Source organism: Plecotus auritus (assembly GCF_963455305.1).
Source record: "Plecotus auritus genome assembly, chromosome: 15".
NCBI lineage: Eukaryota > Metazoa > Chordata > Mammalia > Chiroptera > Vespertilionidae > Plecotus > Plecotus auritus.
This window is the reverse complement of record NC_137781.1, coordinates 13562332-13590263: the sequence shown is the minus strand read 5'-3', so window position 1 is coordinate 13590263 and position 27932 is coordinate 13562332. Positions and strand designations below refer to the sequence as shown.

The following is a 27932-nucleotide window of genomic DNA, read 5'->3' as shown; positions in this document are numbered from 1 at the left end:
CATTTATATAAGCATAACCAGTGGACACAGACACTGTGGGGGGTAAGGGCATGTGCTGAGGCATGGGAGTGGCTGGGCAGAGCTCAAAGGGGGAAAAAGGAGTTGTATGTAATACTATATATAATACTTTAAGCAATAAATAATTAAAAAATAAAAATAAAATGAAAGGAAACATAACCTCCTGGTTCATAGGTCGAGGCTCAACCACTGAGCAACACAAGCTGGGCTACATTATTTTAAAATTTAAGAAAATATATATTTTTTATTGTTGATAGCATTATCTATGTCTCCCATTTCCCCTCTGCATATATTCTTTGGTGGATCTCTTGCATTCCTCCCACTTCCTTCCCCTCAGAGATCTGTTAGTCTGCCCCAGTCAGCCAGGCCTCTGGTCCCATCTAGTCCCTCCCCAGGAGTCACTTCCTGTGTCACAACATCTTTATTCACCTAAGTCATTGGCTGGGATGCCAGTACTGTCCTGGGCGGTTGAGAAAACTACATTACCCAGAAGAAACTGCACTCATGTGGGCGGGGCTAAAGGGCATTTTGGTGTCTGTGCATCCGATTAAGGCGGGACTTCCGCCTTCCTTCTCAAGGTGGTCATTTTAACCTCTTAGGTCTTTGTTCACAGAGTCACAGGCTTCAGGGCACTGGTCCAGGGAAGGAGGAGGCCTGGGGGGCAGCTGCCTGCGGTGCGGGGTGTGTCTGAGGCTCCTTGAGCCCCAACAGACCGAGATCGGGTCTCCGTGCCTCCCGGACTCCTCTCTGCTCACAGCGTTCCCGCAGCCTGACCCCACTTCACCCTCCAGCCTGGGGACCCGCGCCTCTCAGGTCCTGCCGCCCAGGTCCCCGCGTTCAGAATGGTGAGTCCCTCGTGGTGACACATGGGTGATGGGGGAAGAGGGTGGAAGGCTGCAGTGCCACCGAGCCTGGAGGATTCGGAAACCCGGGCCTGTTTTGGGTGTAAAGGTAACAACGATGAGGTGTGGGTTTGTGTGAGGAGTTTTACTTTCACTCTCAGGACGCTGGGGCCATAGATGGTTGTGAAAGAAAGAGGGACATTCTCTGGGGTAAGGGTCTAACTTTTCCTAACATTGCTCAGAGGAAGAACAGACTAGAAGACAGAGGACAGCAGCTGTGGACAGGAAGGGGAAGTCCTGTAAATGGTAAGGGAACTGGCAAGAGTGAGCACTGAGGACTGAGCCCTGAGATCATACAGGCATCTGGAAGGCACCTGGCCTCGGGGCTGGGCAAGGTACTGAGCAGCCTGAGCCATAGAGCCTGGTGGCTGCCAGGTTCCCAACAGACCCTTTTCTTTCCACAAATTCCTGCAAATGCAGAATCGATTAGGGGTCTGGGTTTGTGGAGCTTATTTCAGGGCCTCACACACTTGAGGCCTCTGAGATAGGAGAGTCCTGGGACTGTCAGCCACTCCTGTAGCCCTTGGACCTGGCACTTAGAACAGACACTAAGCCCAGAATCCTAAGGCCACGACTAGGGCTTCATGACATGGACCTTGTTCTTGGCCACCAGTGTAATGTCCTCCAGGGCATCGGTTCCAGAATGTGCCAAGGCTTGGAGTAAAGAGTGAGCTGAATCAGGAACCTGCAGTTATGTTTTTAAAATACATATACGCATAATAATCTGGCCACTCAGTGTACTTCTCTTGAGCACCTCATTTATTTGATATCAAAGATACTGTAAATCGTGCACCTGATCAGTTTTCCCTGCACTGGCTGATAGAAAGCTCAGGGCAAATAGATGGTTGATCTCCAGCAAAAGTCTAGAATACTTTTGGTACCCATTTGAGATACAAATACACTGAGTGTCCAGATTATTATGTGTTCAGAGATCATAACAATCTGGCCACTCAGTGTGTATTTATTGATTTTAGATGTAGGAAGGAAGGGAGAGGGAGAGCGACAGAGAAACAGGGATGAGCAAGAAACAAGGATCGGTTGCCACCTGCACAATCTCTACTGTGGATCCAGCCCACAACCCAGGCATGTGACCTCACCAGTGCATGGGTCTATGTTCAACCAACTGAGACACATCAGCCAGGTCTGTAGATCACTTACATACAGGGAATCATGGTCAGGTTGGTAATGGTAGTAGCTCAGAAGGGACATTGTGAGCCTGAGGACTGGCTTTCTTGCTGGGGCCACTGTTTGTGGGAGGTGGGTGTCACAACACAGCATAGGGACAGACGTTGTCATGTAGAGCGTGGGGGAGAGATAACCGTTTTGCAGTGACCAAGGCCTTTAAAAGATGAGTGGAGCTGAGATTAATTGGAGGCCGAAGAGTAATTCAAACAAGATGAGACTAGGGCTGGTACATATCAACTTTTCTAAATTCACCAGGACTTTATTGTGACCCTTGGTGTGGCCTGACTGTGGGGAGTTGCAGTCAGTCTTGTGGATTAGCTTAGAGGCTGAGTGGTCATCTGTGAGACTCACCGGGCATGGTGCAGAGGGCCATCGGGGCTGGGACTTCAGTGACGGTTAACTGAGAGATGTTGGCTGTGACTAGTGAAGGGACATCATGTGCAGCATCACAGGAGGTGGAGTATGGATATCTGGGATCTGACTGTTGTTCTCAGTAGGTGAGGTTGAAGCAAAAAAAACAAAAAAAAAACAGTCATGGAGAGAGGCCTACATAGCAGGACTCAAGGCTGCCTCTATGAGTGTGGACTATCAGAGTCTGGGCAGTGCTTGATCCTGATTCCATTTGGCAACCATCCTCTGGACCACACATGCTGAGTAATAAGTAAAGGCCAGGAGATGAGTATGGGGGCCGGGGCTGTGTAAGTGCAGGTGTGAGAGAGGTGTGGTGGAAAGAGTCATGTGCACTTGGAGAGGGAATGTGAATTCATGGCCACAGCACCCTGACATAAGAGTGAATGAAGGAAGAGTCTGTTTCTGGTGGTGCCTGGATGTAACAATAAGGTGAATTTTAGGGTAATTGCCTGTAAGGAGAGGGGTTTGGGTGCTACATTCTAGGTTCACCTGCCTTTCTTTGAGTGACACACTGGTTGATGGGAATGAGATAGCATACATCAATATTACCAGGCGTATAAATCTCTACTGGCATGGGTAAGGAAGAAGGGTAAGAGAGAAATAGATGTTGGAGGTGGTGAACTATAATTTTGGAAAAGAAGGTGATTATGAAATAACTTATCCTCACCATGGCTAATTTGCATTACCTTTGAAGGGGTGCCTCTGGGAATGAAGCTGTGTGAGAGAAGTGTTGTTCAAAGAACTATGTGCAGCCGATTGTGAAAAGTGTTGGCCTCAGCACCTTGGGAATGGGGTCAAGAGGGTGAAGTGAGATGCCATGTGTTTGGTGTCTTAGAGGAACAACCCGAGGGTCTACAGGCTATTTCCTGAGAAGAACAGTATCAAATCACTCACACTCTCTTTATGGCCAACATCCCCCTCTAACCTATGCTTTTGACACCCACTCTATTGATAAGAAGCATTGTGGCGTACATGGGGGTCCAGAGCTCAGGCATCCTCTATCTGCTCAATTGTTGTGGGAAGCAAAATATCAGTAGGAATATAAGAAGACAGTGCCTTTCATTGGATGAAGGTCTGGTATTTAATCTGCTGTGAAGAATGCAAAGAGCAGATGGGTGTGGAGGGTGGGCAGTATGACAGACTTTTAATCTTAGGAGTGAATCTCATCATGGTCTGTACTGTCCCCATTATGACAGGATATGAACTTTGAGGACGTGGCCATTGCCTTCTCTCAGGAGGAGTGGGGGCTCCTTGATGAGGCTCAGAAACTTCTGTACTGCGATGTGATGCTGGAAGTGTTTGCACTTGTATCATCTGTAGGTAAGACCTTACATTCTCCCAGTGTCCTGAGGTGATGACCTCTCTTCCTTTATTCCTCAGCCGTAGCTTTCTCTCTCCCGCAGCCAGAGCTTGGCCTCTGCTAATTTTCCTCACTGTCCTGTCAAATGTGCTGTGGCTGCCAGGGATGAGCTGGATGGGGAGCCCTGAGTAAAAGACTCCACGAACATCCCTAACACCCATAACCTCAAAAAGTACAGGAAGTATTAGGGGGTCAGGAGTCTTGCAGTGAGCTTAATGGGTCCCAGCTTGTACTTTCTCTTCCTGGGAGGCTGACAGTGTCCACATGCATGGCTTCAACTTCTGCACTCTTTCTCTAGGTAAGGGTTCTTTGTGGCAGCCTGTGCCATATATGGTCTTTACCTACCTGAACAATGGGCTGTTCTTGTAAGGGCCCCATTCAAATGTTTGTAGTATTTTCTATTCTGAACACTATAGCAGCTGTGTTGCCCTGGCCCAGTGCTGACTGCTCACTTCTGTATCACCTCTTCCTCTGCATTGGTGCCTCTGCAGTATTCTGCAACATTGACTTGTACATGTGTTACGAGGTCCACATACATGCTAAGTAGTCCTCAAAACCAGCTACTCCTTTATTGAATTTTACTTGGAATAACACAGAACCAACCTCTTGCATAGCTCGCCCCAGCCCCAGCAGACAAGCCAAGCTGAATGCTGTTAGTTGAAGTATTAACTGGAGATCCATATGCTAATCCATGTGGTGCTTGCCATGTTTGTGTCATATTTCTGATGAGACCTCTCTGTGTTGTGATCTTCATTAGCCCAAAAAGTCACGAGAGCCTCTTATTAATCCCTCTTGCACATCTCTTATTTTCAGACAATTTTATGGGACCAACGTGTGATGTGTAACACACTTTTGCAATGGGACTTCCCCCTGTCACACATTCAACATTCATTTCCTCACCATTTCTCACTTTTCAGGTTGTTGGCATAAAATGAAAGATGAGGAGGCCTGTTCTGATCAGAGTGTATCTATACAAGGAGAGTCACAGGTCAGGACTTCTAAGACAGCTGCAGCCACCCAGAAGACCCTTCTGTGTAAGCGCTGTTTCTCCGTGTTAAAAGATATTTTGCACCTGACTGGTTCACAGGCAGCATTCTTTGAGCAGAAAGCCTTCTGTAGTGACATATGTGTTGGAGACTTCTGTTTTAGTGCAAACCCTCACCAGCCACAGAGGAATGAATTTGGAGAGGATCCCTGGAAGGAATCTGTGGATGTGGCCTCCTTTGTGAGCAGATCCAGCTTCTACTTCTCTTCGGTGCCTCCAACCAGCAGGGAGGTTGGGGAAGACTTTCAATACAACTCAGAGCTTCCCCAGCACCAGGCCACTCTCAACACTGAGGAGCTACACTGTGGCAGTGAGATTTCACAGGAATTTCTTGATGGAAAGAGTCATCACCAGTGGGGTGAATGTGAAAACGCTGTCAGCCACAACCTGAAAGTTGTTCAATGTCAGGATGTGCGTCCTGGAGAACTGACTTATGAGTGTAACAAATGTAGGAAAGTTTTTAGTCAAAACTTTAATGTCATTCGACATAAGAGAGTTCACACTGGAAAAAAGCAGAATAAGTGTAATGAATGTGGGAAGTTCTTCAGAAAAAGACGTGCACTCATTAAACACCAGAGAGTTCACACTGGAGAGAAGCCATATGAGTGCAGCCATTGTGGGAAGTCCTTCAGTTATAAGTCTACCCTCAAACAACATAACAAAGTTCACACAGGAGAAAAGTCATATAAGTGTAGAGAATGTGGGGTGTCCTTTCGTCAAAGGCCTCACCTCAATAGACACCTCAGAGTTCACACTGGAGAGAAGCCATATGAGTGTAGAGAATGTGGAAAGTCCTTTCCTCTAAGGGCTAACCTCACTAGACACCTCAGAGTTCACACTGGAGAGAAGCTGTATGAGTGTAGTGAATGTGAGATGTCCTTTCCTCGAAGGTATCACCTCACTGAACACTTCAGAGTTCACACTGGAGGGAAGCCATATCCATATGAGTGTAGAGAATGTGGGATGTCCTTTCGTCTAAGGGCTCACCTCACTGTACACCTCAGAGTTCACACTGGAGAGAATCCATATGCATGTAGAGAATGTGGGATGTCCTTTTGTGAAAGGGATCACCTCATTGAACACCAGACTTTTCACACTGGAGAGAAGCCATATGAGTGTAGAGAATGTGGGATGTCCTTTTGTCGAAGGGCTCACCTCACCGATCACCTCAGAGTTCACAATGGAGTGAAGCCGTATGAGTGTACTAAATGTGGAAAGCCTTTTACCCAAAAAAATAGTCTTATTAGACATCTGAGAGTTCACACTCCAGAGAAGTGTTAAATGTGCAGGGAATATTTTATTTTTCTCACTTAGAATAACAACACTGAAGGCGACTCTTTGCGATCTATTTTCCTGAATTTAACCCCCTTTTTAGTGGAACATACACTCTGCTAGATTCCTCCTAAGTTTCTGGTATAAGTGAGGCTTGAAGGAGGTGCATTGCACTTGGTAACATGCCCAGAACTAATACCTGATTGATCTGTGGCTGAAGAGATTTCACCTCTACCACCTGGCTCACCTGAAGAGTGTGTATCAGTCCCAACCCCTGTGTGCTCAGGAAAATGTATTCTGTGTTCTCACTTGTGCTTGAGAAAATTGTGATTACTCTGAGCTCTTGACGGGATCTTTATTTATTTCTCTCCGACTTGGGAATGCACCTGACCCTGGGTTCATCAAGGGCACCCATCCTAGCTAAGATGTGCTGCCTCTGTCAGGGACATTGTGGTTCTCACGTTACGCTGTGATGAATTGTTCCAGGTTCTAATTCACCAACCTGCGAACCACTTGCTGTCGCTGTCCTCTGTTCTGGTTTATGATCTTTTAATAAAGATGTGGGTTTGTTTGTTTTTTTCCTTTTGTACCTTTAATTTGTTGTATTCACTTCCAGGGATAATTTTCAAGCACAATTGTGATCTATCATCATGTAGAGTTAACAAATGTTGTGTGGATCCCAAACTTTCTGTGCTTTAGGAGCGAAAGCATAATGCAAGTAAATAATTCCTTGACCAATATTGGTTATATTGCATTGGTTATATTGCGTTGCTGCCCAAGGCCTTGAAATAAAGACTGTGTGACTTTGTGGTTCTAATCTGTAGGTTTAATCCTGGCCCCTATGGGGCTATGTAGGAGGCATCTAGTTTTTCCTTTTCTCTCAATCTCTCTCTTCCTGTTCCCCTTCCCTTGTACTCTGTCTAAAAATCAATGGAAAAATATCCTCAGATGAATATTACCAAAAAAACCCCAAGCATTCGCCCTGAGATGAGGCCTCTGCCTGCACAGCCCCCCTTTGATCACTCTTTCCTGCCCTTTCCTGGGATGTTCCCACAGCAGCTGGGCACGCTGTCCTTCCCAGGGTTTGGCAGGGAGGATGCCCATGCAAGGCCCTGAGGGGAATTTGGGTTCTGTGTCTGCCTGAGAGGAGCTGGCCAGCCCTCCTCTGTCTCCATCCAGGGGTCTCCAGCCTGCTCTTCCCCACCTCCAGGCACCTGGCCTGCTGAAATGAATGTACTTTTGTATCTGGGAGAAGCCCCCTGATGCTTTGGGCCTCCAAATCAGTTCACCTTTAGAAAATCCTGCCTCCAGCCAATCCACTCACACCTCTGAGGCCAACTGGTGTTTGAGTCTCTCTCTCTTTTTTTTTTTTTCATTTTAGGGATTATTTTACACTTTATTTTTTTAAGAATAAAGCACTCCTCTTCCCCACCCCTTCTCCCAGCCAGTCCTGGAGGTAGCATGGATGCTCCAGGAAATGGTGCTGTGTATTTTTAATGGTGAGAACCTTCTGCAATACAAGCATTTCCAGAAGGAGAGGCTTGGTCTCCATATAATTCCACATTCGGAGGATGAGTTGTGGTTGGTGTGCCCCCTCCCTAAGTTTTGCCTGTGCATAGAAGACCTGAGATGGGATGATAGTTCCTGGATTCTGGGGAATAGTGTGCTGCTGGGGTGTGTGGTTGAGGGGCAGAGAGGTTGGGTGCCTGTGAACGTGTTTCTGCCAGCCCATGGGCCAGGTTCCTTGAGTGTGTGGGCTGAGGGAAGGCTGTAGGGATGAGGACTTTAATCAGGCTGGATGGAGGCTCAGCAGGCATGGGTGGGCATAAGGGAGACATAAAGACTGAGGCTGTGGATACTGTTGAGCCCAACTGTTTCAGAGAACCCAAATACAGAGTCCCCTGTCCTTGGGAACTGGCATCTAGTGGAGGACAGTCTGCAGGGAAGGGACCAGGATACCTGTGACAGGTGACAGCAGCTGTGGGGGAAGGTGAGAGCAGCATTGGTCAGTGGGGTCTTCACTGAGGAAGTCTGGGAAGGGGTGGCAGGCTCCAGGTGGCAGCCTGCAGGGAGCGTGTCCTGTGCATTTGCAAGCTGTAGGGAGGTCACTCGGGCTGGTTTTAACAGCAAGGATCAGAAAGTGGTAAAAAAATAAAATAAAAACTAAATGGTGGCTGAATAGGAAGATGTATTGTGCATGTCATCCTGAGCCAGACTGGAACAAAGAACATCCACCTGGTATTAACAAATTACATGCAGCTGAGCAGACAATTTACAACGAGGAAAGGCAGAGGACACCTGGAGAATGGCAAGAACTGGGAAGTGGGCTTCAGAGGGACAGCCAGCCAGTGGGCAAGAGGGTGAGGAGAAAGCTGTGTTGCACCAAAGCTGCGTCCCTTCAGGACGTGGGTAACACCCACTGTGTAAAGGAAAAGCCACAGGGCAGCTGGCTGCTGGGGAAACTGGACCAAAGACAAAAGCCCTGAAAGGCTGCCCCATGAAAGGTGACCCAAGCTTTCCACACACCCTGGCCGGCCCACTCCAGGCTACAAAGTTTCAATTATAGAAGGTAAATAAATCCCAACAAAAATGGCGACAGCCATGGAGCTGGAGAGAGCAGGAGGCTAGGGTTGCCCCCAGCGATGGAGGAAGCCAAGCTTCTGAAGTCCTGGCCTGCTTTGGCCTCCGCTACAAAGTTTCAATTATAGAAGATAAATATATCCCAACAAAAATGGCTGCTGCCACAGAGCAAGCAGAAGGCTTGGCTCTGCTCCAGGCTACAAAGTTTCAATTGTAGAAGATAAATAAATCCCAGATACCAAACCGGTCAGGGCCATGGGTAGATATCTTAAAAAAAATCTCATTGGGTTTCTTGCACACTGGCTAAGTGTTGTAGCTCTTATCGTTTGTTATTTTTTTGTGCTACCAGGAAAGTATTGTTGAGTTCCTAGTTTTAGTGAGACGAATCACTATGTAATAACAAGTACTCGTTTACTAAGTGTAATCCATTCACGTTTAAAACTAAACAAAAGATCTGTTTTTAGAACAAGTCCAAATTAGCATAATGTGAATATAGAGGAAACATACACCATCAAAACTTAAAATCTTTTTTCTTTTTTGCACAAAGATAACAGATGGGATTTTAGGGGTCAGGACTAAATAAATGAACATCCTTTCAAATGATATTGACCCAGATGTTAAATTGCCTACAATTAACTTTATTAATAACACTGATTACTATTCTATTAAGAAAGAGAGTAAGAAAAACTATACATGCAACTTACACATTGTTTGGCATTTTTTCCCTGCTCTTTCATTATCAGAACTTCCTTACCCTTACTTCATCTATGGTAGGACCACCAAGAGTAATTCACTATTTGAAGTCTTACCAGGAGTTCGACCTTCAGATTTTTGGGGCCCCCTTCCTTCTTTATATTTAGAAGTTAGTGGTTGTTTGCTGTGTACAAAAAAAAGGTGTTAAATAATATTATTCTTTAATATGAATATAAAATATTTTCTAACTAATAACTTCTTAGACTATTTCAGATAATGTCAGAGCTAATATTAAAACTTTAATTATCCCATATGCTTTAAAATTTGTAAGTTATATAACTGTGTTATGAAGTATGTAATTAAAAAAATAAGGTATCACAGTCATGATTTGAGGAAAGTATAGTTCAGTGAATAATTAGAGTCAGCTTAACATGATGGCCAATGTCACACATCCCAGTTCTATAACCAACAGCTCTTTGTTTTCAAACAAGTCACATTTTTGGCTCTAGGTCCTTCTCTACAAAATATGAATCTTACTACCTTAATTTAGAAGGTTGGTAGGAAGATTAAATGGATAATAGAGCAAAAAACATATGCTCAGAAAATGGTAAAGAAAAGAATAAATTGAGTTATGAACTTTATTTGTTGAAACTATTTGTGAATCCCAAATAAACCCCAATGTGGGCTTTTCATGGTTTCTAACATTCAAATGCTGCAGTTTTCAGAAAATGTTATGAATTTTGGTTATTACCTGTACTTATATTAGGGTTTGTAATTCAGGTCATCTCAGCTCTTATGTAACTGGCAACTAAATATATGTACAAATAGATTACAGAGATCACTTTGCCCTGAGCATATTCTATTATGTTATTTAATATAAAATATAAAGTCAGATAACACCATGCTTCCTTCTTTATGTAGCAAATCATACAAACCACAGAAAACTAATAAAGGTCAGGACCTGGCCTGGGCTACACTATCCCTTCTCTACCTACTCAAACTGTGACCCAGCAGAGCTTTATGAGAACAATGCTTAATCTCCCTGTCCACCCCAATTGACTTGGAAGATACAATCCTACTGGTCACCCGTGGATACTGATGAGTTATGCACGGTGCTTTAGCAATTGTAAGAACTAATAACCTACTTTTGATTCAGAGCTTTCTGTTGACTGGCTTCCATGTGAGGTAAACTTAAATATTTTAAAACCTGAGTTAAATTCCAGTCACCTGGGAAAGTTTCATTGTTATGGCAAAGAGATCCCTTGAGGGTCCAATCTAAATTATGGAACCTCAGGCAAGCTGGTGCTTACTACACTTGGTAAGGGGATATGTGACCTTCCACTACATAAACAAAGATGCTTCATAGGATATAAAGTGAACTCGGAGTATAGATATGGTAAAATAAATAAGAGAGAAAGGAACATCTGGTCTTTTCCTGCAGCATTATTTGAATCTCTCTGGCAGTTTAGAATTGTTCTAAGTAACACCTGCCAGCACAAAACAAACAAACATGAAGCTCAAAGGATAACTCATCCTCAAAGGTTTGGGCCAAGACGTGAGCTCCATATAAGCTTTCCAGTGTGTGAGGGAGGCTGTGGGTGGCTAGAGCTAGGAGGCCCAGCTGCCAGAATAGGGTGCTGGTAATTGGAATAGTGGCTAAGCTACAAGCATATGTATGTAAAGTAAAAATAGGTGTGACCCTGAAGTCCAAGTGTGAGTCTGTGAGTGTCCCCCCCCCCCCCCCCCACGTCCTGTGTGGTTCAGGGTTCAGGTTCTGGAGGAGGCTGCACACACATGAAAGAGACTAGACAAGAAAATGTAAATTTGGGAAATGGGGGCCAGGTGGGAGCCCTGCTCAAGAGGAAGGACTCGCTTTGCTCTGGCCTTGCGATCCCTTTTATTCAGGTTTTGGGATATACCCATAGCCCTTAGGCAGGCAATTCCAATAATAGCCAATCAGCAAGGATTTACATAAAACTAAAAGGTGGAAATTGCTTCAGCTCCCCTTGTCTCAACTAGACAGTGGGTGCTTGGCTCTGACCTTTCAGAGCCTTCAAGGTTAACCAGCCTTCCAGGTTCCTTGTCCACACCTCTCTGCTAGTGAAGGCAATGGGTGGCTTCCAACACAACTGTGAGTCAACATGAAGACTCAGGAATCTGGATCAGCAAGGCCAACCTGGGAGCAAAGATCAATTGTGACTATTGGAAGGGTTTAGATGGCAACTCAGCAGCAATAGAATCAATGGATTCAATAGAATATTTAGAATGTACTTTTTGACATTTTCATCCAACTTATGAAAGAAGATTGTCTCCCTTGGACTTAGGGAATCCTTTATGTTCCTGAAAAATTAAGGGCAAGGGTATACGAGATAGCCCCCAAAAACTACAGGTTTTTCGGCTACATTGAAGACTTCAAGATCCTGAATAAATAGTTAGAAAAATCAGAGCTGAGATTTTATTTGTAACCCCATGCATAGAAGTTTTACTTCAAATGTAATGGTAAAAATCTTAAAAATTCTGAGATAAAGAATATGGCTCATTGTTTCTTCAAACTAGATGAGCCTTTGCTTGGTTTGGGCTAATTGCCTATTCTAACTGACTGGCATTCCCAAAGAACCAGAACCAAACTATGAAATCTCACCTGGTATATAAAAAGGAACAATGAAATGATTTTAAACCTCATTTCAATGATAACTAGCATTTTAAAACAAACACAAACTAAAACCAATCAAAAAGCATGTTCATTAGCAGTCCACCCACAGTTATCTTGAGAAAAGACATCAGTGCCTTGCTGAAAAAGTAGCCAGACTGTATTTGTGGACACATGACTTCCAGCAAGTATGAGGGCTGTATATATAATACAGAGATTGCTTCACCCTCAGCATCTTCTATTATGTTATTTAACTTGATATACTCCCCAAGGGATACCCTGTTTTTCTGTCTAGAATTGACCATTTACATGCTGAAGTGTTCATCTGTGTAAATTACCTCCAGGGCTAAAATGAGTGAAAAAGAAAGACAGCTCTTGTCCCACTTAGGCATTGCTAACTTAAAGTCCTCTCACAGATAAGAAACCAGGCTGAGGTCACTAATCTGAAGTAGGGGAAGATTTAAATGGAGAACCACCACTTGGCCACGATGTTAAACTCAGGTTGAAGCACTAGAGTGTTTTGATTAATTAATTGCTAGGCTTACTTAAATCCTGAAGTTTTACCTGCCTTTCATTCTGTCTATAGAAAAATGGAGAACACTGGAGATGGCAGAAGTGGAAAAAAATAACACAATGAAAGAAACACACACACACACACACACAAAAAAAAAAAAAGTAGAGAAGAAAGTAAAAAAAAATCAAGAAAAATCATAGAAAAGGGAAAAATGACTCTGGGAGAAAAGACAAAACTTCATACAACTTGGCAAAAATACAAACCTGGAGCGAAAAACAGACTGAGAAATCAGCAAATAGAGAAATCTATTAAAATATACTCAAAATAGATGCTGAATTTAATTAACATAACACAAACTATACATAGATATTCTTTTCTTACAGATAAGCAATTCATTTCAGGAAGATTTCATATCATTTAACCTAAAAACTCTTGCCTGATTAAGACAAGCTGTGGTGAAGCCTTTCGTTCTTTGGCCATAGCTAACTGAGTTGTGTTCTAAAAGCTTTTGTGGGTCCTGACCGGTTTGGCTCAGTGGATAGAGCGTCGGCCTGCAGACTGAAGGGTCCCAGGTTCGATTCTGGTCAAGGGCATGTACCTTGGTTGCGGGCACATCCCCAGTAGGAGGTGTGCAGGAGGCAGCTGATTGATGTTTCTCTCTCATCGATGTTTCTAACTCTCTATCCCTCTCTCTTACTCTCTGTAAAAAAATCAATAAAATATATTTAAAAAAAATAAATAAAAGCTTTTGTGGGAAAAACAAGGTCCTATTTACCACTGCAATTGTCATGAATAGTAAGATAAATGGTAGAACTAACTGGACCTCTTAGCAAACTCTAAATCAGATTTAACACACAGTCAACTTTGATTTTCTGAGTTGATCGGATTCGCATCTATATCTAGTTGTCTGAGCCACACAGGTACTTATCAGTGTATGTTGGGGGACAACAGAATAATTTGGGAGCCAGGCTGGTTGACAGTCAAATCATCAGTCAGTCCTTTGCAAACAATGGAATCATGGATCAATTCATCCACCTCCCCGAACCACAGTTGCCTCATTAATTTAAAAAAAAAGTAGGCTAATTAGCACACCTACTTTTCAAAACTATTGTGGTGACTATATAACACAGGTTAATTACATATTATAGGGTCTAGCCCACAGTAGAGCACTCTAGAAATGTTAGTTTCTTTTTTCTGCATTCCCGTAGTTACCATAACATTTTTAGAAATCCATTAAATACTACCTGCTTAAAGAGTCTTCTGAAGAGACATCAATCACTTTTTTTTTAAAAAAAGTAAAATACATTTTAAAACAATAAGAATACAGGACTCTAAAACTACCAGATTAATGCATGCCTATAGAAATCATTCTCTTTCAGCTAGTACGGCATATGTCATCAGATCCTATGCTTATGAAGAACAACAAACCTCTAAGGCCAAAGAACATCTTGGATAACTACATCCAATTACCTTGGAATTCATTTTTTAAACTTTCAAAAAGATATCAACTGTATGATTCCAACTATACAACATTCAGGAAAAGACAAGTGTAGGGAGACGTAAAAAAAGATCAGCGGTTTCCAGAGTTTAGGGGGAAGAGAAGGATGAACAAGCAGAGCATGGAGGATTTTTAAGGTAGTGAATGGATTCTATATGATACTGTAACGGTGAGTATGTGCCATCATACATGTGTCAAAACCCATAGGATGTTCCACACCAACGGTGAAACTTAATGTAAACTATAGAATTTGGTTGATAATGTTGAGTCAATGCACATCCATTCATTGTAAAATATATACTTCACTGTTACTGGAGGTCAAAAATGAGCAAGGCACCAGGCCTGCATGGCTCAGTGGTTGAGCATCCAGGTTAGGAACCAGAAGGTCAAGGTTTGATTCCCGGTGGGGGCACATGCCCCGGTTGTGAGCTTGATCCCCAATTTGTGGTGTGAAACAGGCAGTAGAACAATGATTACCTCTTATCATTGATGTTTCTATCTCTGTCTCCCTATCCCTTCCTCTCTGAAACCAATAAAAAATAAATTTAAAAAATGAGCAAGGTTGTGTGTGTTTGAGTTTATGTGGTTTATGGGAAATCTCTATACTTTCCACTCAATTTTACTGTGCACTGAAAACTGCTCTAACAAATAAGGCTTTTAAAATGATAAAATAAGAAAGGCTTATTAATTTTTATTTAAAAAATGAATTTCCTCCAGGTTTGCCAGGCTGATACAATATCCACAAATCAATAAATGTGATACATCACATAAACAAACTGAAAAACAAAAATCACATAATCATATCAATTGATGCAGAAAAATCATTTAACAAAATCCAACACCCTTTTCTGATAAAAACTCCCAAGACATTGGGAATAGAGGGGTCATACCTCAACATAATAAAAGCCATATATGACAGACCTACAGCCAACATCATACTCAATGGGCAAAATCTAAAACCATTTCCCCTAAGAATGGGAACAAGACAGGGATGCCCTCTTTCACCACTCCTGTTGGACATAGTACTGGAAGAGCTATCCATAGCAATCATACAAGAAGAAGAAATAAAAGGCATCCAAATTGGAAAAGAAGAAGTAAAATTGTCATTATTCGCAGATGACATGATATTGTACGTGGAAACCCTAAAGACTCCATCAAAAAATGACTAGACTTAATAAATGAATTTGGCAATGTAGCAAGATACAAAATTAACACCTAGAAATCTATGGCTTTTTTATACACCAATAATGACCTCACAGAAAGAGAAACTAAAAAAAAAAAAAATCCCATTTACCATTGCAACAAAAAAATTAAGATATTAAGATACCGAGGAGGTCTGCGCCATCTTGATCCGGAAAGTGGAGCTTATCAGAAGCCTGAGAATCCACAACTGCGGCACCCAAGGAACGACTGCGAGCCCCAGAACAACGCTCCCCAATTGGCGCAAACACACGGGTTCAGAGGAGCTCTACACTCCACCACAGAAAGGTCAGATTTCGCCTGGGATAAGGTGAGGTCTCTGGTCCCGGCGGGAGAGAGGAACGCGCGTTTTGCGGGAGCTGGAGGACCAGGGAAGTCTGTGCCTAGAAAAATCCGTGGCTGTAGGTTCTGGCGTGATCTGTGATTGTGGAAAGGGGTCCTCAGAGCTGCTAAGAGAAGGGCACTCTAAAAAGCAACCCATTTTGATCTGACGTGCAGGGACACCCTAAGAATTTCAGGCAGTCCAGACTTACGCGCAGCCCCTGCGTTCCCTGGGTGCCTGGGCTTACGCGCAGTCCCGGAGTTCGCACAACTGGGCTTTTTCCTCTTGAAATTCTTGCTTCTGATTACTAAGCCCAATTCATAGGTTCACCCAGTTGGGGACACCCTGGGAGACTGCAGGGGAAAGTTGTTTTTCTGGAACCTGGGGATCGGAGCAGGGAGTGACCATCGGAGAGCCAGCTCTGAGGCAGCCCACTCCCACAAACCGGTAGTGAGTGCCACAGGGAAAGAAGGCTCTAACACTGCCTAGAGAGGCCATAGATAGACCCGGAAGTCAATCCAGAAACACTGCCACCCAGGGGCTGAATCACAAATTGACTCTTGTGTAATCAAAAATAAAGGAATACGAGAAATTAAGACACACCGCCTGCTTAAAATCAGGACTGGCTTACAACACTGAAGAGCAGTGGATCGCAGGGAACTGCAATACTGTCTGGACTGAGAAACAGGCGTGCCAAACAGAAAAACAGAGGAAGTGAATGACCTTCACTACTTCACATCTTATTTTTACCTTTTATTTTTTTATTTTTTTTATTTATTTTTATTTTCATTTTTTGCATCTTTTAATCAAGAAACTTTTTTTTCTTTTTTCATCACTTGATTTTACCTTTTTAATTATTACATTTTTATTTTCAATCCGTATTATTACTACTGCTATTTTATCTTTTTTTTTTTTTAAAGTGTCATTTTATTTTCTCTTCATTTTATTTTGGGATTAGGGATCTACATTCTATTTTTATCTTTCCTTTAGCATCGTTTTACTCTATCTCAACTCCACCTTTAGGCCATCACTCTCTTCCTAACCTCCCCCTTTTCAGTGTCCTGTTTATCTTACCCTTTTACTGCTTTAGATTTTCCCTATTCTTTCTGTTTACCCCTTGTTAAAATTTCACCCTACTTACATATCTAATCTCCAATCCCCTGCTCCAAGTCCACATACACCTCTCCCTTCGCTGTCTGAGCTATCCATAAACTTGTCCTTCTCTCTGTCCTTTTGTTGTTGTTTGCTTGAATGTAGATTATATCGAATTTTTATGCTTTTTTGTGAGATTGTTCTGCTTATTCTTCTTTGTTTATTTTTTTGTTTGTTTTGTGCTTCAGCTTTCCCTTGCCTCACTCCATATTAGTTGGTGTTGTAGTTTGTACTAATCCCCAGGCACTTGTTGCTGGCATTTGCTGGGATTAGTGATTGTTCTATTGGTGTTTTATCCCCAATATATATAGTCTGTTCCCCTTTCTCTCTTAGTCACTTTCTTGTCTCTCTTACTTTTTTTTCTTTACTTTCCCTTTTCCAAATTTCATTTTCACACTCCTTTTTTCTTTTTTTCTTTCTTTCTTTCTTTTTTCCTCTTCTTCTTTCTCTCCTATCACCTAATTTGCCTTTCTCTGGTGGTCACCTATATTGGAGGTTATTAATATCGTGAATACATTCCTGTTCAGTGCCTTGTGAGTTGTACCTGGTAGTGCTGTAGTTTGTGCCTTTAAATCAACCCAGGAGAGAGAGAACTACATAACTAGACACCCAGAGAAGAGAGACCATGGGGAGACAAAGAAGCAGCCCTCATATGAAAGAAAAGCAGGCATCACCAGAAAAGGAAGTAAACGAAATGGAGGCAAGCAACCTTCCAGAAAAAGAATTCAGAGAAATGGTCATAAGGTGGCTAAAAAGAATGGAAGACAAATTCGACAATATGAGCAAGAACCAAGAGGAAATGAAGAAGAACCAAGAAGAAATGAAAAATGACATCGCTGCTGTAAAGAACTCAATAGAAAGCATCAAGAGTAGACTAGAAGAAGCAGAGGACCGCATCAGTGAGCTAGAAGACAAGATGGGAAAAAATACCCAAGTAGAGCAACTTCTAGAAAAAAAAATTAAAAGGCAGGAGGAGAGCCTAAGGGAACTTTGGGACAACACGAAACAAAACAACATCCGCATAATAGGGTTTCCAGAAGGAAAGGAAGCTGGGCAAGGAATAGAAAACCTCTTTGAAGAAATAATGACAGAAAATTTCCCTGATATAGGGAAGAAAAAACCCACACAAATCCAAGAAGCTCACAGAGTCCCAAGCAAAATGAACCCCAAAAGACCGACGCCAAGGCACATTATAATTAAATTGGCAAACACCAACGACAAAGTAAGAATATTAAAAGCAGCAAGAGAGAGACAGAAAGTTACATACAAAGGAACCCCCATCAGACTAGCAACTGATTTCTCAACAGAAACTCATCAGGCCAGAAGGGAATGGAATGAAATATACAAAGTCATGCAAAGGAAGGGTCTGAATCCAAGAATACTGTACCCAGCAAGGCTGTCAATCAAAATTGAAGGTGAAATCAGGAGCTTCACAGACAAAAAAGGACTAAGGGAATTTATTACCACCAAACCAGCAATGCAAGAAATGCTAAAGGGTCTGCTGTAAAAAAAAAAGAAAGAAAGAAAGAAAGAAACAGGAAGCGAAGAAGGAACACAGGGGTAAAGAATAGGAATGGCGACAAATAAGTACCTATCAATAATAACTTTAAATGTAAATGGATTAAATGCCCCAATCAAAAGACATAGGGTAACGGATTGGATAAGAAAACATGACCCATATATCTGCTGTCTACAAGAAACCCACCTCAGAAAAAAAGACGCACACAGACTGAGGGTGAAGGGATGGAAAAAGGTTTTCCAGGCAAATGGAACTGAAAAAAAAGCTGGGGTAGCAATACTTATTTCTGACAAATTAGATCTCAAACTGAAGGACATAACAAGAGACAAGGAAGGCCATTTCATAATACTAAAGGGAGCAATCCAACAAGAAGAAATAACTCTGGTACACATATATGCACCCAATACAGGAGCACCCAAATACATAAAAAAACTCCTGGAGGATATCAAGGGAGAGATTGACAGCAATACAATCATAGTAGGAGACTTTAATACCCCACTATCACCATTGGACAAATCCTCTAAACAAAACATCAGCAAAGAAACATCAATCCTAAATGACTCACTAGACCAGATGGAATTAATTGACATCTTCAGAACATTTCACCCCAAAACCACAGAATATACATTCTTCTCAAGTGCACATGGGTCATTTTCAAAGATAGACCATATGTTGGGACATAGGCAAAGTCTCTTCAAATTCAAGAAGATAGAAATCATATCAAGCATCTTCTCAGACCACAGTGGCATAAAACTGGAAATCAACTACAATAAAAACGACCCAAAGAAATCAAACACATGGAGACTAAACAGCATGCTATTAAACCATGACTGGGTTACCAGAGAGATCAAAGAAGAAATAAAAAACATCATGACAACAAATGACAATGAAAACACTACAATCCAAAATCTATGGGACACAGCAAAAGCAGTCTTGAGAGGGAAGTTCATAGCTCTACAAGCCTACTGCAAAAAACAAGAAACAGGGGTAATAAATTACCTAACCCAACAACTCAAAGAGTTAGAAAAAGAGCAACAAGAAAAGCCCAGTGTAAGCAGAAGGAAGGAAATAATAAAGATCAGAGCACAGATAAACGACATAGAGACCAAAGAAACAATACAAAAGATCAACAAAACCAAGAGCTGGTTCTTTGAAAGGATAAACAAGATTGATGAACCTCTAGCCAGGCTCACCAAGAAGCAAAGAGAGAGGACCGAAATAAACAAGATCAGAAATGAAAGAGGTGAAATAACAACAGATCCCGCCGAAATACAAAGGATTGTTAAAAAATACTACGAACAACTCTATTCCAACAAACTGGACAACCTGGAGGAAATGGACATATTCCTAGAAAAATATAACCTTCCAAAACTCAATCAGGAAGAATCTAAACAGCTCAACATGGCAGTAACTATGGAAGAAATTGAAGCAGTCATCAAAGAGCTTCCGGCAAACAAAAGCCCGGGGCCAGACGGCTTCACAGGAGATTTCTACCAAACTTTCAAGGAAGAACTAAAACCTATCCTCCTCAGACTATTCCAAAAAATTCAAGAGGAAGGAACACTTCCAAGCTCCTTCTATGAAGCCAGCATCACCCTAATACCAAAACCAGATAAAGACAACACAATGAAGGAGAATTACAGGCCAATATCCCTCATGAATGTAGATGCCAAAATCCTCAACAAAATTCTAGCAAATAGGATCCAGCAGTACATCAGAAAGATCATACACCATGACCAAGTAGGGTTTATCCCAGGAATGCAAGGATGGTTCAATATCCGAAAATCAATAAATGTGATACATCACATAAACAAATTGAGAGATAAAAATCACATAGTCATATCAATTGATGCAGAAAAAGCATTTGACAAAATCCAACACCCTTTCTTGATAAAAACTCTCAACAAGGTGGGAATAGAAGGATCATACCTCAACATAATAAAAGCTATATATGATAAACCCACAGCTAACATCATACTCAATGGGCAAAAACTAAAACCATTTCCCCTAAGAACAGGAACAAGACAGGGATGCCCACTCTCACCACTCCTGTTTGACATAGTACTGGAAGTATTAGCCACTGCAATTAGACAAGAAGAAGAAATAAAAGGCATCCAAATTGGAAAAGAAGAAGTAAAGCTGTTTTTATTTGCAGATGACATGATATTGTACATAAAAAAACCCTAAAGACTCCATCAAAAAACTAACAGACTTAATAAATGAATTCGGCAATGTAGCAGGATACAAAATTAACACCAAGAAATCTATGGCATTTCTATACACCAACAGTGAACTTACAGAAAGAGAGACTAAAAAAGCAATCCCATTTTCCATCGCACCAAAAAAATTAAGATACTTAGGAATAAACCTAACCAAGGAGGTAAAAGACCTATATGCGGAAAACTACAGGACACTGAAAAAAGAGATAGAGGAAGATGTAAACAGATGGAAGAACATACCATGTTCATGGATTGGTAGAATCAACATCATTAAAATGTCCATACTACCCAAAGCAATCTATAGATTCAATGCACTCCCCATTAAAATACCAACGGCGTATTTCACAGACCTAGAAAGAACTCTCCAAAAATTCATCTGGAATAAAAAAAGACCCCGAATAGCCACAGCAATCCTGAGAAAGAAGAATAAAGTAGGAGGGATCTCAATACCAGATTTCAAGCTGTATTACAAAGCCACTGTCCTCAAAACAGCCTGGTACTGGCACAAGAACAGACATATAGATCAATGGAACAGAATAGAGAATCCAGATATCGACCCAAACCAATATGCGCATTTAATATTTGACAAAGGAGGCATGAGCATACAATGGAGTCAAGACAGTCTCTTTAATAAATGGTGTTGGGAAAACTGGACAGATACATGCAAAAAAAATGAAACTAGACCACCAACTTACACCATACACAAAAATAAACTCAAAATGGGTACAGGACTTAAATATAAGACGGGAAACCATAAAAATACTGGAGGAATCCACAGGCAGCAAAATCTCAGACATATGCCAAAAGAACTTTTTCACTGATACTGCCCCTAGGGCAATGGAAGCCAAAGAGAAAATAAACAAATGGGACTACATCAAAATAAAAAGCTTTTTCACAGCAAAAGAAACCATCAACAAAACAACAAGAAACCCCTCTGTATGGGAGAACATATTTGCAAATGTTATCACTGATAAAGGTTTAATCTCCAACATCTACAGGCAGCTTATACAACTTAATAAAAGGAAGATAAATGATCCAATAAAAAAATGGGCAACAGACCTATATAGAATCTTTTCGAAAGAAGACAGAATGAGGGCCAAGAGACACATGAAAACATGCTCAAAGTCACTAATTATCCGAGAGATGCAAATCAAAACGACAATGCGATACCATCTCACACCTGTCAGAATGGCTATCATCAACAAATCAACAAACGACAAGTGTTGGCGAGGATGCGGAGAAAAAGGAACCCTCGTGCACTGCTGGTGGGAATGCAGACTGGTGCAGCCACTGTGGAGAACAGTATGGAGTTTCCTCAAAAAACTGAAAATGGAACTCCCATTTGACCCAGTAATCCCACTCCTGGGAATATATCCTAAGAAACTAGAAACACCAATCAGAAAGGATATATGCACCCCTATGTTCATAGCAGCACAATTTACCATAGCTAAGATTTGGAAACAGCCTAAGTGCCCGTCAGCAGATGACTGGATCAGAAAACTATGGTACATCTACACAATGGAATACTATGCTGCCATAAAAAAGAAGGAATTACTACCATTTGTAGGCACCTGGATGGAATTAGAGAACATTATGCTAAGTGAAATAAGCCAGTCAATGAAAGAAAAATACCACATGATCTCACTCATTTGGGGATAATGAAAAACATTATAAACTGATGAACAAAAAGATAGATACAGAGGCAGTAAAGCATCAAACAGACTGTCAAATTACAGCAGTAAGGTTAGGGAGAGGTGGGGGAAATAAGAGATCAACTGAAGGACTTATATGCATGTATATAAGAGTAACCAACAGATGCAAAACATTGGGGGGTGAGGCATGTATGGGAGTGGGGTGGGGGGGCAATGGAAAGATATGTACACATATAATACCTTAATAATAATAATAAAAAAGATACCGAGGAATAAATTTAACCAAGGAGGTGAAAGACCTGTACTCAGAAAATTACAGGATGCTGAAAAAAGAGTTAGAGGAAGACATAAACAAATGGAAAATATACCGTGTTCATGAATTGGTAGAATCAATATCATTGAAATGTCCATACTACCCAAAGCAATCTATAGACTCAATGCAATCCCCAATGAAACACCAATGGCATACTTCAAAGACCTAGAACAAACTCTCCACAATTTCATCTGGAGTAAAAAAAAAGACCTCGATTAGCTGAAGCAATATTGAGAAAGAAGAACAATGTGGGAGGGATGACAATACCAGATATCAAGCTATATTACAAAGCCACTGTTCTCAAAACTGCCTGGTACTAACACAAGAACAGACATAGACCAATGGAACAGAACTGAGAATCCAGAGATCGACCCAAGCCATTATGCTCAATTAATATTTGACAAAGGAGGCAAGAGCATACAATGGAGCAAAGACAGTCTCTTCAATAAATGGTGTTGGAAAACTTGAATGGATACTTGCAAAAAAAATGAAACTAGGACACCAACTTACACCATACACAAAAATAAATTCAAAATGGATAAAGGGCTTAAATGTAAGATGGGAAACCATAAAAATCTTAGAAGACTCCATAGGCAGCAAAATAGCAGACATATTTCATAGCAATATCTTTACTGATACAGCTCCTAGGGCAATGGAAACTAAGGAGAAAATAAACAAATGGGACTACATCAAAATAAAAAGCTTCTGCACAGCAAGAGAAACCATCAACAAAACAAAGAGAAAGCCCAATGCAAGGGAGAACGTATTTGCCAATGTTATCTCTGATAAGGGTTGAATCTCCAACATTTACAGGGAACTCAAACAACTTAACAAAAGGAAGGTAAACAATCCAATAAAAAAAATGGGTAAAGGACCTAAATAGACACATTTTGAAAGAAGACATACAGAAGGGCAAGAGACCTATGAAAACATGCTCAAAGTCACTAATCATCTGAGATATGCAAGTCAAAACAACAATGAGGCACCATCTCACACCTGTCAGAATGGCTGTCATCAACAAATCAACAGAGGACAACTGCTGGCGAGGATGCAGAGAAAAAGGAACCCTCCTGCACTGCTGGTGGGAAGGCAGACTGTTGCAGCCACTGTGGAAGACAGTATGGAGTTTCCTCAAAAAATTAAAAATGGAACTTTCATTTGACCTAGTAATTCCCACTTCTAGGAATATAGCCCAAGAAATTAGAAACACCAATCAGAAAGGACATATGCACCCCTATGTTCACAGCAGCACAATTTACAATAGCTAAATACCTATCATTTATTTTGTTTCAGTCCATGCTCCTTTTTGAGTTTTCTGTAGATCTGTAACTAAATAAAGACATGAAAGGGAGAAATCAAACATTGATATCAGAAAATAATGTGAATTAAGCAACATTCCTATTTAGTCACAATAGAAAATATAGAATTCTAATGATTGACAACATGTTCTATAGTATCAGAGTTTCTATAAAGGAAATGAAGACATCACACTGACAATTCTCTTCAACTAAACAAGGTTTAATTCCTTTGTACAACAGTTGTGAATCAATCAAGTTACTGGGGTAACTGCAAAAAAACAGTAATTATCATACACTAGAGGCTCGATGCACAAAATTCATGCAAGGGTAGGCCTCCCCAGCCCCGGTGGCGCTCTGGCCGCCTCATGGCCTGGCCTGCCTCATGGTCTCAGCTCCCCACCCACACAGGCCTTGGCCTGGTGCTGCCCATGTCCACCACCACACACTCCCAGTTCCCGGTTCTGTGGAGCCCCCGATTGATCACCCCACCCTGCAGACCTGGCGTGGCCAGGGCCTCTCTCTTTGGGGCAATCATAGAGCCCCCGGGTTGATCACCCTACTGGCCGGTGGTCTGGGCCTCCCTCTGTGGGGTGACTGTGGGGCGATGGCGGGCCACACAACCAATTGCATCGCACCCGCCTTGGCTGGCCTAGCACCAGTGCATGTCATAGCATGGTCGTCCTATTCTTTATGCCCAAGCTAAATGGTAGTGCTCTACCTGGAAACCTATGAATCACCTTAGATTTCTCTCTCCTCACCAGCTCTTTACATGCAATTATCACCACAACCACACGAACTAGACTTCTCTACTGTCTCTGCTTTATTTTGCTACTGTCAACTGCCCTAGTCAAACATGAGCTCTTAAAAGATGGCTCTCTTGGGGTGTTGGGGAATACCAATCAAAAAACATTATTGTTCCTTCTTAAATGAAAAAGATTTGTTTAAGGAAAAGAAATGAGAAAGACATCAGCCTAGAAATCAACAACATTTCAAATAGAATAAATTTAGCTTCCTATCTTACTTGACCATGACAACATAAAACTTTCAAATTGGACTGATGGCTCATCAAAGGAGGCAAAATGTTCCTTTGTCTTCCAGGCCCTTTATGTGTTTCCTTCCCTCTATCCTCTACAGGAGGGGTCAGCAAACTAGGGCCCACAGGCCAATACAAGCTGCCATCTGGTTTTGCAAATAGTCTCACTGGAGCACAGCCATGCCTGTTCACTTACAGATTCTCTGGGACTGCTCTCACACTGAAATGGCAGACTTGAGTAGATATAACAGACCACATGGACTAAAATCAGGCCCTTTGCAGACAAAGCTTGCTGATGCCTGCTTAATACCACAGCCACAGGGCCCTTATCAAATCTAATCTTGTCCCTCTTCTGCTCAAAATGATAATGAATCTCTGCGGTAAATATTCCTGGATTCCTACCTTAGTCTTCATTCTTGCTGGACAACCACAAAGCTATTTGGATGTTTACTGTCCTGATACACAAAGAAGGTGGTATCTACCCAACTCCAAAAAGAGAAATCATTAAACTAAGCTCATCATAGTCACTAGTTTACTATTAACTGGTTTAGAAATGAGCATGCAATTAACCTACGCCTATAAAATGCTAGTGGAAGTCACATACAAGCCTCTCAGGTTTCTTCCTATTTAAAAGAAACACATAGGCCCAGCCAGTGTGGTTCAGTAGGTTCAGGCCGTTGTCCCATGCACCAAGAGATCGCTGGTGATATTCCAGGGCAGGGCAGATGCCAGGGTGGCAGGCTTGATCCCCAGGAGGGAGCCTGAATGAGGCAGCCCATGGATGTGATGGTTCTCTCTCATTGATGTTTCTATCTCTCTCTCCCTTTTCTTTCCTCTCCCTCTAAAGTCAATAAAAACATATATTTTTTAAAAAAATTGAGGAAACACATAGCTCAACATCACTAACCAGGGAAACACAAATAAAAGCCATAAGGAGGTGCCACCTCACTCCTCTCAGAATGGCTGTCATCAGAATATAAATAAATAACAAGTGTTACGAGGATGTGGAGAAAAGAGAAAGCCTTGTGCACTATTCACGTGATTGGAAATTGGTACAGTCACTGTGGAAAGCAGCAAGGACATTCCCCCAAAAAATTAGAAATAGAACTGCCATTCTACTTCTGCAGGTTTATCCAACAGAAACATGAACAAGAATTTGAAAATATATCTGCACCCCTATGTTCACTACAGCATTATTTACAATAGCCAAGATATGGAAGCGATGTAGAAGTCCTTCAATGGAAAAGTAAAGAAAGAAAATGTAGAATGTACACACACACACAAAATAAAATTCCTCGGGCATAAAATCAATGAATTCTTGCCATTTATGGAACCATGGATTGACCAAGAGGGTCTTACACTAAGTGAAATTAGAGACAATTAAGTGCCATGTGGTTTGACTTACAGGTGCCATGTAAAACAACAAAACAGAAACAGACCGCATGGCTACAAAGAACAAACTGACAGTTGCCAAAGGGTAGTTAGCTCAGGGGTCCTCAAACTTTTTAAACAGGGGGCCAGTTCACTGTCCTTCAGACCGTTGGAGGGCCGGACTATAGTTTAAAAAAAAAACTATGAACAAATTCCTATGTGCACTGCGGGCCCGGGACGAGTCGGCTGCTAAGCAGGACAGGCAGCAGCACCCGGCGGGCTGGATAAATGTCCTCGGCGGGCCGAATGTGGCCCGCGGGCCGTAGTTTGAGGACGCCTGAATTGTTAGCTGAAGAGATAGGTGAAATAAAAGAATAAGAAATGTTGGAGAGTGGGAATTTTTGAGCATGCTTCCTCCTAGTGAGAAGGCTAACCCCTATTTTGTAAAACTACTGTTTGGAATTCTCTGCTGTTTTTTTAGACGAACTCTTATTCTAAAAAATAACTTTGCTTTCTAGCCTGCTTGAATAATGAGGAAGATAAACTTAGCTGTCTGACCTTGTAGGCCAGAGACTAGAGATGCCCATACTCTCAATGCCATGCCAGGTGCATTTTTTAATTGGATAGAACTGTGTTGTTTTCAAGGCCAGCAGTGAGATAACCACTAAGCACACATAGGGCTGGCTCTTTAATTAAGGAAAACTGCTTTGTTTTAAATTGTTTTAGACTGTTTGCTCTGCAAAAACAGGATGTAGTGAATGGGTTTAAATATGGTCAGACACAAAGGGTTGGGGCTGCTCTCTGACCTCCCTGGGTGAAGAGAGAGCAGTCGCCGGCCGGCCATAAAGGCTCCCTAAATTTTAATTTGGTCTGGATTCCAGTGGTCTTTACTCGAGTTCGCTCCACAACATTTGGAGGCCCCAGCGAGATAACCAGCCTTTGCCTGGCCTGTGACTGGAGCCCACCGGGGTCCCCGGACTCTCATCCCAGGGGGAGATCTCTGAGAGACGTTCCTCAGCCCCGGGACTGGTAGAGGTCGGAGACCCCGCCTGCTAAATTTCCTGATTGACTCTGATTGGAGCCGCCTGGATCTGGTTCTTACCGGTAAGAAATTTATTTCTGGTTCTGTTCTGTGGGCACCCATCTGGGGTCTCTGGAAGGCTGGACGCAGCGCTACTTCCGAGACCAGATCCTGACGCATGACGGTGCCCGGCGGTCCTCAGTCGGTTGTCTTTGTCTTTGTTATTCTGTGTTATTGTGGTCTAATTGTCTCTATCATTAGAATGGGTCAGTCTGCTTCTGTCTGTACTCCCTTGCAATGTTTTTTGAAAATTTTTCAGGAATTCAAGCGGTGAGCGGATGATTACGGAGCCTCCATTAATATTTTTGATTTACAGAAATTTTGTGAGCGGGAATGGCCGACTTGCCCATATCCAAGTGAGTGGAAGGGGGAGCTTGATCACCTCCCCAGAAGCCATAAGGCTTCTTCAGGCAAATTAATCAGGAACCAGGTGGACTGTTTAAACTCTGAGTAAATATCTGGTAGAAGTCAAAAACTCAGATAAATGTGGGACTCTGGAGGTGAATGAAATCAGATTCGATTAAGGAATTATGAGTTCACTCTGCTGTTTGTTTGTGGGGACTAGCCAATCTGCTACCGAGAAGGGGGACTGGACGCAGTCTTAACTCCTCCGGTAGGTTCTCACCAAGACGTTGGTGGAGAAT

The 27932-nt window shown here is 42.1% G+C and overlaps 1 long non-coding RNA gene across 1 annotated transcript; it reads left to right on the top strand.

The window, feature by feature from the left end:
- The first annotated feature begins 563 nt into the window (after positions 1-563).
- Positions 564-7008, top strand: LOC308239006. Its single transcript, XR_013959675.1, has 3 exons — positions 564-863; positions 3713-3836; positions 4794-7008. It is a non-coding gene; the product is annotated as an uncharacterized lncRNA (long non-coding RNA).
- The last annotated feature ends 20924 nt before the right edge of the window (positions 7009-27932 follow it).